The sequence below is a fragment of the Misgurnus anguillicaudatus genome, chromosome 14 (assembly GCF_027580225.2).
Source record: "Misgurnus anguillicaudatus chromosome 14, ASM2758022v2, whole genome shotgun sequence".
Classification (NCBI taxonomy): domain Eukaryota; kingdom Metazoa; phylum Chordata; class Actinopteri; order Cypriniformes; family Cobitidae; genus Misgurnus; species Misgurnus anguillicaudatus.
In genome coordinates this window covers 33,391,384-33,403,796 of record NC_073350.2, presented here as the reverse complement: position 1 = coordinate 33,403,796, position 12,413 = coordinate 33,391,384, and the positions used below count along the sequence as shown (strand labels likewise).

The following is a 12,413-nucleotide window of genomic DNA, read 5'->3' as shown; positions in this document are numbered from 1 at the left end:
GCAAATACAGTACATCGATAAATGGATGGACGGATGGAAGGACAAACAGACAGACAGATACAGTACATCGATAAATGGATGGACAGACGGACAGACAGATAGATACAGTAGATAGATAAATGGATAGATAGACAAACAGATACAGTACATCGATAAATGGATGGATGGATGGATGGATGGATGGATGGATGGATGGATGGACGGACAGACAGACAGACAGATCGCTAAATGGATGGACAGACGGACAGACAGATAGATACAGTAGATAGATAGACAGACAGATACAGTACACCGATAAATGGATGGATGGATGGATGGATGGACAAACGGACAGACAGCAGACAGGCAAACAGATAGATAAATGGATGGACGGATGGAAGGACAAACAGACAGACAGATACAGTACATCGCTAAATGGATGGACAGACGGACAGACAGATAGATACAGTAGATAGATAAATGGATAGATAGACAAACAGATACAGTACATCGATAAATGGATGGATGGATGGATGGATGGATGGATGGATGGATGGATGGATGGATGGATGGACGGACAGACAGACAGACAGATAGATAAATGGATGGACAGACGGACAGACAGATAGATACAGTAGATAGATAGACAGACAGATACAGTACACCGATAAATGGATAAATGGATGGACGGATGGAAGGACAAACAGACAGACAGATACAGTACATCGATAAATGGATGGACGGACGGACAGACAGATAGATACAGTAGATAGATAAATGGATAGATAGACAGACAAATACAGTACATCGATAAATGGATGGATGGATGGATGGACGGACGGACAGGCAGACAGATAGATACAGTAGATAGATAGACAAACAGACATACAGATACAATAGATACAGTAGATAGACAGACAGACACATTTAGTAGATAGATAAATGGACTGACGGACAGACGGACAGACGACAGATAGATACAGTAAACAGACAGACAGACAGACAGATACAGTACATAGATAAATGGATGGACAGACAGATAGATAAATGGATGGATGGACAGACAGATAGATACAGTAGATAGACAGACAAACAGGCAGACAGACAGATAGATACAGTAAACAGACAGATAGACAGATACAGTACATAGATAAATGGATGGACAGACAGACAGACAGATACAATAGATAAATGGATGGATGGATGGACAGACAGATAATTACATTAAATAGACAGACAGATGGACAGATAAAGTAGAAAGATAAATGGACTGATAGAAAGACAAATAGAGAGACAGACACATTCAGTAGATAGATAAATAGATGGACGACAGAAAGATGGATGGATGGATGGATAGACAGACAAATAGATGTTTGGTAGCTGGGTGTAGATTAGACTGAAATTAAGGCTTCCTTTAGTGTAGAATCTAAAGTAGATTGTAGTAAAGCCCCCCCCCCTCACAGGCCCAAACTTCAGCAGCTTAGGAGCTCTCTGGGAAACTCTGGCCATTGAAAAGACCATCTGGTCAAGTTCACGGCTGGCTAATTAGCAATGAGACATTCAAAGGGTTTTTTCACCTCTTATCAACAGACCCGTGTAAAGAAAAAAAAATTACTTGCACTTCTGATTCAATGGAGGGACATTTAAGAGGTGTATATAGAGGAACATTGTTTTTTAATGAAAAATGCCACCATTACAGAATACAATGCCCATGACAATGGGAGTTTTATCCGTGTCCAGATTCATGAAAGTAGTCACTATATTTTACCATATACAGCTGAGTGTGCTTATAAATCCTTACCTTGACTTATAGATAATGGTGAATGGTAGCTTTTTAAAAACCCTCAAGCTTATCTGCTGTATATGAACTATACAGTATATAATCCAGCTAGCAATAGCCGTCATTTCACCATCTATGTTAACTATAGACCCCATATGGTCCATCTAACAGTAACGCACCTTTTATTCAAAATACACTTTAATTTAATTTCATGGGTTTTTTTGTTTTGTTTTTTTGCCAAAATGACTTGAGAAGTGTGATATCACATAAGCATTCACACTGATTACACAGCTATTTACGTTCATTTATTTTATTTCATTTCATTTTATTTTATTTATTTTTGAGCTATGGTTAGACATCCAAGAAACTTTAAAGGCGGAGTTCACGATGTTTGAAAAACGCGTTGGAAAAGGAGACGGGCCGACTACCAAAACACACTTATAGCCAATCGAATCAAATCAAATGCCGGGTTGCGTATGTGTGGGGCGGGTCTATCAACAGAAGGTCCAGATTCTATTGGGGTAGGGGCGTGTTTGTTTAGGTGATTTCAAATATCAACATTGGCTTTCAAACATCATGGACGCCCAAATTTTGCCTTGTTTTCGGCTAGACGTCTAGGCTGCTATTAGACATCTTTCAAACACAAAATTGCTTCCTGGGAAGTGTCATGAGGCATTTAAAGAATAAGACACCGACACAATGTAACACGAGAAATGCATGTTGTACAAAGAGTAGACAAATCACATGCCACAGTTTCTAAACAGGAAACTACTTAATGACATTTAAGAACTAAGTACATTTGGATGTTATCAAATTGTCTCAAAGTACAGCCTTCTCAGGTCATGTTTTCCTGAAAGATGAGAATCCACTGGGAATGATAAGTTTGTACTTGATGTTAAGATGTTAGTCTTTGAGGTAAAAAAAGATATTTACCGCTGTCTGGTATTGAAGACAGATTCGTTTATGCAGTTTTATTTCTGCTATGTGTTTATATTGTACAAAGAACTGAATATATTAGGTTGAAACATTTCTTATGAGCTGTCAGATGTTTAAACAACAAACTAAAAATGACCTCAAGTGAGTTTCCCTTTTCCAAAAGTCAGTCTGAAGTTTCATTGCCAGTAGCTGCTTTTCCATTACCCTTTTAATTGCGCACATTAAAAATACAGCCAATGGAAACACGTAAATGTCGCAAAAATGTCCATATATCGCAAGAAAGTTTTTACGCTGGCATGAGGTGTTTTTTCAAGCAATTTGGAAAAGGTGTATCTCGCAAAACTACAATGGAAACAATGGCATTTTCAGGTCACCTGATGTAAGTAAGTCACATAATCATTATTTGAAGATGATGTTGTATGTAACCTCCCAGAAACACCTCAACACATGTCTGCTCCCAAGAATAAGGGGCTTTCCCTGGCAATAATGTTTGGATAACACTCTTACGTCTCCTTCGGTTAGGAATAATGCCTAGTGCGGTGGATGTGATATTAGTAAACCTACCAACATCAGTCGACGTAAAGTTTGGATTGACTTGAGAGGAAAAACTATGTTTCAGTTGCATATCATTGGTTAATGGAAACACCATCATTTTTACAATAGTTTTTTGTCGACATTTAGAAAATATTGCGAAGGTTTTGCACAAGCCGCAAATCTGTAATGGAAATGCAGCTAGTTTCATGGTAGTAGTCGGACTTGCCAGAACCAACACAGTTGTGTTGTTCGGTGTGGATTGGATAAAAATCACGTAATACCTAGTAGAATCATAGTAAAACTAGTGGGAATGATTGTTAATGAAGCATAAACAGTGTTATTGAAGAGTGATGAACTTGATCAAAGAAGCCATCGTGTGAAAATGTCTCATCTCATCATCATTTTAAAGTTTGTTCTTCATGTGGTTGCATGACCCGATTCCAGATTTGCTCTTGACGTTTGCGCACGAAAGGTGGTCATATCCTGTCCTTTTTTTCACTCCTCTTTCCACAAATCTTTCTTACAACGCTAAGCTGAGCTTACAAGTCAGCTGACGTGATCAAAGATGCCAAGTCATATTTCAGCTAACTTGAGCAGATGCATGGAGGAGACCTCCCAGAGGACGTGGACCCAATCTGAACGCTCTGACATGGGAAAGAAGCGACTTTAGTTGGCACGAGAGCCCTATTACTGAATCTATAATTGCTTTTTCATTCTCATTTTCCTTTTTTACTTTTATTGTACTTGTACAGCAAAGCGAAAGCTCCTGCATTCTTTTCAACATTCGGAGAGTCCGTGTCGCATCCACTTCCTGGAACATCGGAGTGCACTCGACGCTAGAAACCTCTAGAAAGGAGCGAGCACATCAGGAGGCCCTCTTATTTAACTATGCACTTACCAAAGTCCGGATGTGCTCTTTGTTATCCGTGGCCCCTGAATTGCCTCTTCCACCTGATCAACAGAAGACATCAGGATGGAGTGGTACCTATGGAAATTTCTGCTGAAGTGTTTCCACCTGGGCCAGGGAAAGGCACACGGTTCCCGCAGACGAAGGGGATCGGGACGGGAAAGTAGCCAATGTCAACAAATCCTTTTGAGGGGGCCAAGCCTTGGGGCAGAGCAGCTGAGTTGGACGTAGCGGCTGAAAGGGTGGGGTAGATTAGATGGGGAATGTGTTGGGTTAATCCACCATTATGCTCCTGCATGGCTTTTAGTAACATTGAGGGCAAGAAAGACTTTCTGCCGCACAGAGAAAACTGAAGTATTGTTCAAGCAGTGCCTCTTATAAAATAGACAAAGTCTATTTTTTTGTTGTAGGTCCACACCTGTCCCCATACAGCGTAATGGACAAATCTTGATTTGGCTCATCTCCATGATAATGCAAAAACATCTTTATTTGACAGGTCTATGACAAATAAGGTCCTTTTAAGAAGATAATACCAGGAAAGCATGCATTTATGTACATATGCAGATCAGTAACACTTGAATCCCTTAAAACGATTGATAAAGTAAGTTATTAAGTATAAATATATTTGTCGATTAAAGGCTCTTCCACTGGAATGAGCTTCTCTCCCATGTTGACACAGAGTTATGCTGCGTTCACACCAGCCGTGGTAGAGGCGTCAAGTGCGAGTGATTTCAATGTAAAGTCAATGTGAATGCGCGATTGCGCCTCATTCGCGAGTGTTATTCGCGCTAATTGAGCGTTGCCGTGGCAAACGCGCAAGTTGAAAAATTTGAACTTTGGCAGAAAATCGCACCACGTTAACCAATCAGGAGCTTGTTCTAGTAATGACGTGATTACAGAAAGCGAGCGGAGTCGCAGAAGCCCCTCCCACGACGCAAATTTCCGCGTGAATATCTCGATGACTCGAATTTTACGTGCGGCGTTCACGCACGAATGAAGCGAGTAAACTCAAAATGTTCAAGCGGCAAACTAGACGCGGTAGATGCAAATTTGACGCCTCAAATGTGGCTGGTGTGAACCCACGATAATGATTAAAACTGAAATTACATTGCGACTGCCACTAGGGGGCGAACTCTGACAGTCGTGTCCGAATGTATTGTAAAGTGGAAAGGCGGTTTAGCTTATATATTTTTAAAATATTAAAAAAGAAAACATGAAGTGCAATTTTATTTATTAGGAGAAAACTGGCTATATATTGTGAATACTTAAAATGTAACAATTTATAAAAGTTAATTTTAATTTTTGTAAGGTAAAAGTAAAAAAATATAAAAGATAAAAATAGGGGTAAAAGTTTGGACCGCATTATATTAACATTTTTAAACTCGAAGAACTTAAAGACCCCTGATCTAAAGTGACTTACGGTGCATTACAAGCTATACATTTAATCAGCATGCATGTTACCTGGAAATCGAACTCATGACCTTTGTATTGCAAATGCAATGCTTTACCAATTGAGGTGCATTGCATTGCCTTTAAACCTTTCTTTTAACCTTTCTCAATATTTCTAGACTTTTTCCAGATGTGTTCTCAATGACATCATGTCTCTTGTCATCAATCGCTTACGCCTGTAGACCTTTACCTGTCAACAGTTGTTTAAAGTCATCTCCTCCAGTAGCTTGCACAGCCAGTAAGGATGAGCTTCACATGTTTTCCTCAAGTCCAAACACAATCGGAGCGATTTGGAGCCTGTCCCGGCCCGGCACCGGAATGATCCAAGTCTTAGGGGAAATAAGAAGACACTTTATTGTGGTAACACTGAAGTCGTCATTCAGGCATCCGTCAAAATATAACAACAATACCAGCCTCTGTTTCCATTAGACCAGATTTAATTCAGTTTTAAACAGCTTGATTAAAGAGATATTATTGAGATTATAACCACTGGTGTTGTGTTGGTTCAAGTGGATTTATGATGATTTGTGATGTGGCGGTTAACTGTTTAGTAACAGATGTCACTGTAATCAAATAACTGAAGTATTATTTAACAATGTACTTTGTTTACATTTTCAGCTTTCTATCTTTTCATATCCTTAAAATGTGTCATAACGGACATGGGATTTTAATTTGTCTATGTTTATAATTTACATTTTGATTCGATTGTCTCAAATTTGAGAACATGGAAAAGATCTGACAATTTAACCTACCACCTTTCACTGGTTCAAATGACTCAACATGCAACCAAATTCAAGTTTATTTTGGCTAGAAGTGTGTCACTCATAGCCGGACAATTACTGGGTCTATAGTTAACCTAGACGGTGAAATGGCGGCTATTGCTTGCTGGGCAGTGTACTCATAACACTGCATTTAACCTTTCTCACTGCGATTATGATTAAGTACTGACAGTAATATCAGGAAAATGCTGTGATTACATTGAAAAATCAAAAAATCCAACTATTTACTTTTGTCCTGTTGCTCCGGCCTCATGGGAACTTCGGCTATTCCCGGTTACTTTTACAAGTCGGAGGGTTGGAATTAATTTGGTCAGTGCTCATCCTGCTGTGTCTGGCTAAATCCTGACCCGATGGAGACGTGCCGAGTCGGTCGTCATGGAAACGGCTGATGGATACTTTAAACCTTCCTACTTTCATCTAATGTTTCTTCTGTGAACAGAGAGAGAGAATACAAGAGGAACGCCGTCTATTTAACCTGAACCGACACGTTTCAAAAAGGGCACATTATTGGCTTTTCAAGAACAGGATGTTGTTTATTTTGCTCTTCTTCAAACTCTTTTAAGAATCAATTCCAGATGAACATAATAATGCCCTTTAGCTCTCTAGAGTAAAACGATGGCTGTCAATCTGTCTATTAATATGTTTCATTAAATTTATTACATTATAAGTCAATCAAATATAAATCAATCACATTTGTCAGCATTTGCTGTAAATAGCTTTAAAGGAGTCATAACATGAAAATCGGACTTTTTCCATGTTTAAGTGCAATTTTTGCATCCCCAGTGCTTCTATCAACCTAGAAAACGTGAAAAAGATCAACTCATTAACTTAGTTTTGGTAAACCATTCTCACCTGTATTGTGACGTAGGTAGCTAGTCTTATTACAATAATAACGCCCCTTAACTCCTCACCAATGACGAGTATTTCCGTCTTTCCGCAATACCGCTATTATCCACCAGGTGGCGTCCTTCCGCAACCCGGAAGTATTGCCCTATGGCAAGCTGCTGCATGTCCGTGTCTGTTTTAAAGATCGCTCTGAATGGGAACTCTATGAAAAGTCCGTCACAAAAATTGAATTATCTCTGCTTTTTGCTCAAAATGTGGTGTTTTTGCAGAAACCTACCCATATTCAAAAGCTGATTACAAAAGAACTACTGAAGGTAGGATGAAACGTTTTTTTTTTTTTTTTGATTGAAAGCAGAGGGTCTGTTCTTTCATTTGGTATATTGTATGTTTATATATTTAAAAAAGAACATTTTCTGGCAGGCATTAAACTTTTGTGAAAATCATGAAAAACACTGACGCTGGCTGGCAACTTTTTTTTTAAAACGCTGGCGGTGAAAGAGTTAATCTGCCCTATCCAACCATGGCACTGCCATTTAGTGCATAGAGAAAAAGAGAGAAAAATAATTGACAGCACAATTGAGTTTAATTTCAACAAACCACCAACATTGCGATCAGAGGCGGTCTTAACATAGAGGCATAGGTAGGCTGCTTGGGGCCCCCTACCAGTGGTCATAATAGGGGGCCCCCAACCAACCTAAAAAATAAATAAAACCCTTATCATCATGAACACTTTAAAAGCATAAATTGTATTAATATTCTTAAGAAATACCTTGAAACTTTGAAGTAGTAGTTAAAATGTCCAGTTCATGATTATCTGTTACTACACACATACACCCCCTTCTTTCACAATGAAATGGACTAGTCCAGAACGGTGCGACGTGAAAGATAAACACAGAGTGACAGGATGACTATGGAAGTACACGAACAGAGATGAATTAAAACAAATATAAACGCGAAAATGAAACTATCTTACCCAAGTGCTCAAATAAAATAAAAAAGCGATGATGGGGCTTTGGTGAGTCAACTGCCTAGTTCTGCTAGTAATAGCCCCAGCCCTACACTGATAAAATGATTTTGTGGTGAAAACATCCACTAAATTAACTCTTTCCCCGCCAGCGTTTTTAAAAAAAAATGCCAGCCAGCGCCAGCATTTTTTATGATTTTCTCAAAGTTTAATACCTTCCAGAAAATGTTCCTCTTTAAATTTATAAACAAACAATATATCAAATGAAAAACAAACCCTCTGCTTTCAAAAAAACTGTTTCATTCTACCTTCATTACTTCTCTTTTTATCACCTCTCAAACATGGGTAGGTTTCTTCAAAAACACCCAATTTTGAGCAAAAAGCTGAAATAATTCCATTTTTGTGAAGGGCTTTTGATAGAGATCAGATTTAGATCTTCAAAACATAAACTGAGTTCTTTCTCTTTCACGTGAGTCACTACTTCCGGGTTGTATAAGTTGCGGAAATGCGCCACCTGATGGATAACAGTGGTATTGCAGAAAGCCGAAAATTCTCATTATTAGCAGGGAAGCATTTTCTCTTAATTGATGAGTTATCTCCTCAATGGCAGGGAAATAGTTAAATTACTGTAAATATCGGCTAAATATTTTGTTGTAAACTTTTTTGCATAAATCTGTTAATCAACCTCAGTCCCGATCAAAAATGTTTAAGAAAAATTCCAGATTTGGGCATGTGAAAGATTAGTAACAACATTGGCTTTGATGCATTTTTAGTTTTTGTGCAGCATCAGATTTAAATTTTTTCTTCCTCATTTACTGTCTGTGGCTGTTTTTGCCCTATTGACTTATTTTCTATTGTGTTCCATCGTGACTATTAGTTTGTGTAGTGCTACACTTTCCATCTTCATTTTGGAGTAAAACTATTTTTTGTTTTCTTTTAAAGATCAGTTGGGGGGCCCCATACATACCTTCGCCTTGGGTCCCCAATTTGCTAAATTCGCCACTGATTGCGTTGAGTGTTTGCATATCATCAGCTCATCAGCATTTTAAAGGACACATCCAAAAATGGCACATGGGGGGTACTGTGGGGTATTTTGAGCCAAAACTTCACATACGCTCTCTGGGGACACCAAAGACTTATTTTACATCTTGAAAAAAAATCTCATGGTGTGACCCCTTTAAAATGAGTCTCTTAAAAGTGACTTTTAAAGTCAAAATATTGTTTCTTTGTTTGTTCTCTGAATATTGCCTCACAGTCCAATTTTATTCTGTTTTTAATACTCCATCCATTTCTTTTTTTATAAAGAGACATAATCAGAAATATAAGATAAACTCATATGTGCTCATTATACCATTGTAAAAACAACAACTGTAATGGTGGCGTAAGACTTTTGTATGTTGTGTAAGGCAAATGAGGCAAATAAATGTCAAATAATGGAGTGAAACAAAGCGCTTGTGTGGACACAACAGAAGATGTTTCAGACGGCATAGCGCTGTAGATTTATGCACTTCTGTATTGTATGCAGGCCACAGTATTAATGCTTTGCTTTTTTTGCATGAACAACAGTCAGTTACATACACCACACACCCTGAAGCAGACAATGTGCCCTGTGTTTCTCAACATTAAACAGAGTTTGTACAACACGACAGGCAACCCCGCACAAAAACAAAGCCATATAAACGGTGGACAGTAAATGTCTCTGAACTACTGTGAAACATGCAAACAAACTTAAAACATTCGCCTCGTGGACATTTAAACAAAAATCACAAATGTTATGGAAAGTGATGCGTGCCACGAGCGCCAATGCTGACAGACCCGAGCTTGTTGGCATGAGTCTGTGTCCTCACATATGGACGCGTGTGGGGTGTGCAAATGACAAACGATACAACACTCAAAATGTTTTCAAAGCCACTAACATGGAACTCAGAATTATTTTGCATTTGTTTTACATCTCATCAGCTCAAACAAAAGACAATGGATGTGTTATAACAGTTAAGATCTACACCGTGCATCAGAGCAAACAGCAATCATAACACAAATATAATGTCAAAATCTGTGCACTTTCTGAGTAACAGAAGTTGTTACACAACACTAAAGTGACCAGCTAGAAGAGTGTGTAAACCTTATGAGATCAACACATAAGTTAATCATGTGGTAAGTTGTGTTCTGTTCCTGCCCACAAAACGTAGGATGTTGTTTACAATTACTGTCTATCATAGAAATGCAGAGCATGCTAAATATTAAGTGCATACTATTTCAATTTAGTTATATCCAACACGTTTGCCAGGGTACTACGATCTTAAAAATAAAAAAAGGGCTACAACAGCTTTTGCCAGAGAAGCAGCATTTTTGGTTCCTCAAAGAAATTCAGATGATCTTAAGATTATTCTTTACTTTTAAAGGAGAACAAACATTTTACAGTTTTAAAAGCGTTTTGTAGCTAAAACAACTTGGTTTTACAAGTCAATTCAACATACTATTTTTAAGTTTTGACTCGTGAATAGTTAACACAACATAGAAAACTAGAAAGTAGTTAGTTCCGTGAAGTAGTTTTCCGTGGCATTCTCACGGATCTCCGCATTTTTCCGTGGCCCTACCACGGACTGTCTTTTTCTTTGGCATTCTCACGGATTGGTTACTCAACTGTTTTGTCCTATTTTCTTACCATTGTCACTTCGGTTTAGGGTTAGATTTACATAAAATGACATCCTTACCCAAACCCAACTCTAACCCCAACGCCAGGCGACAATGGTTTAAAGTTTAGAAAATATAAAAGAATAAAGCATAAAAAATAGTATAAACCAAATTCTTAAAGTGACATCCTAACGCAAACACCAAATCCAACCCTAAACCGAAGCGACAATGGTTTGAAAATAGAAAAAAGCAGTTGAGTAACCGATCCGTGAGAATGCCACGGAAAAAGACAGTCCGTGGCAGGGCCACGGAAAAATGAGTAAAACATTTCGTAACTATCTCATGGAACTTTGTGAGATCATGTTGAAATATATGTTGATTTGACAAAAATGTGGTCAGTGGTTTCTAGTGGTCAGGTTTATTTAATGTAGATAGTTGGTTGACAGATTTATAAATCTGTGCGTATATGCACAGATTTGATTGTAAAGTGTGTGTACGCAAAAATTCATGGTAAAGAAAATATAAGCCATTCTTGCTGCTCAAAAAGGCTTTAAACATTGATAGGTGCTTTTTTATATGTCAATGACATTATAGGCATCATTTAAATGTGGAGATTTGAAACTATTTAGCTTTCGCACAATTTGAAGATCATTTGCGATTTATAGATTTCACATCTATACCAGCGTTTTCTATGGAACGTTTATGATTTCTTTTGAGAAATTATCTTATAATTAAATTTAGGACGTTTTCTACGCAGCATTTTATAAATAAGGCCCCAGCACCAATGTGATGTGAGACAGCGGGACAATGGTCTGTACAAGTTTACTTTGCATCAACTCCACTTTGTGCTGCCCCATAACTGCTTTCGTCTTCCATCATCTCGCTTTCTAATTGGATATTGTTTCGTTTCACGTGATAATCTCAAGAGCGTGCGCGCGTTTGTCCTCGGGGTTCCCCCCACACATTAGGATTTCTGATCGTAAATAGTAAACATGTTTACGATTCGCGATCGGGGCAGCTCCGATGTTCTTCCAATCAGGTTCAGATACTCTTAACACACCTCACACCAAGAGAAAATTCGATAAGATAATCTGTACAACCATCAAGATAATCGGGACATAGGATTTTCGGAAGGGGGAAAATCGGCCCAAAATCAGCTCGATCATCTTTTGGTGTGTACCCAGCATTACATGATAGATTATCATTTATATTACAAAAATGGCATGCATCCAAATTCAAGTTTATTTTGGGTAGGCTAGACTTTAAAATAGCAGCTCTTACTTGCTAGGATGTCACAAAAATTACTAGGTCGAGCTCCAAAGCTAGTGGTTAACCACCCAAACCACCGTATGACAATCTACAAACCAAATGCCAAGATCCAAAACAAACTTATGTACTATTATTATATAAATGACCATTTTAGACCATGTTTGTGCTGTTGTTGTTGTTTTTTTAACATCATTGGTCAGTGTTTAGATAACTTTATTTATGCTTGAAGAGCAATTATTGTTGTTTTGATTAGTCTTGTGCAATGCCTGTACAGGAATATTATTGTCGCTGGCATTCTGTTCATGTCTGGTTCTGCCCACTTCTCATCAGTGGGAG

At 38.2% G+C, this 12,413-nt stretch overlaps 1 long non-coding RNA gene across 3 annotated transcripts in view; it reads left to right on the top strand.

Annotated features, from left to right (window-relative positions):
- The window catches only part of LOC129427413 (uncharacterized), a 38,347-nt gene that overhangs the window by 16,136 nt on the left and 9,798 nt on the right, over window positions 1-12,413 (top strand). The window lies entirely within an intron of this gene.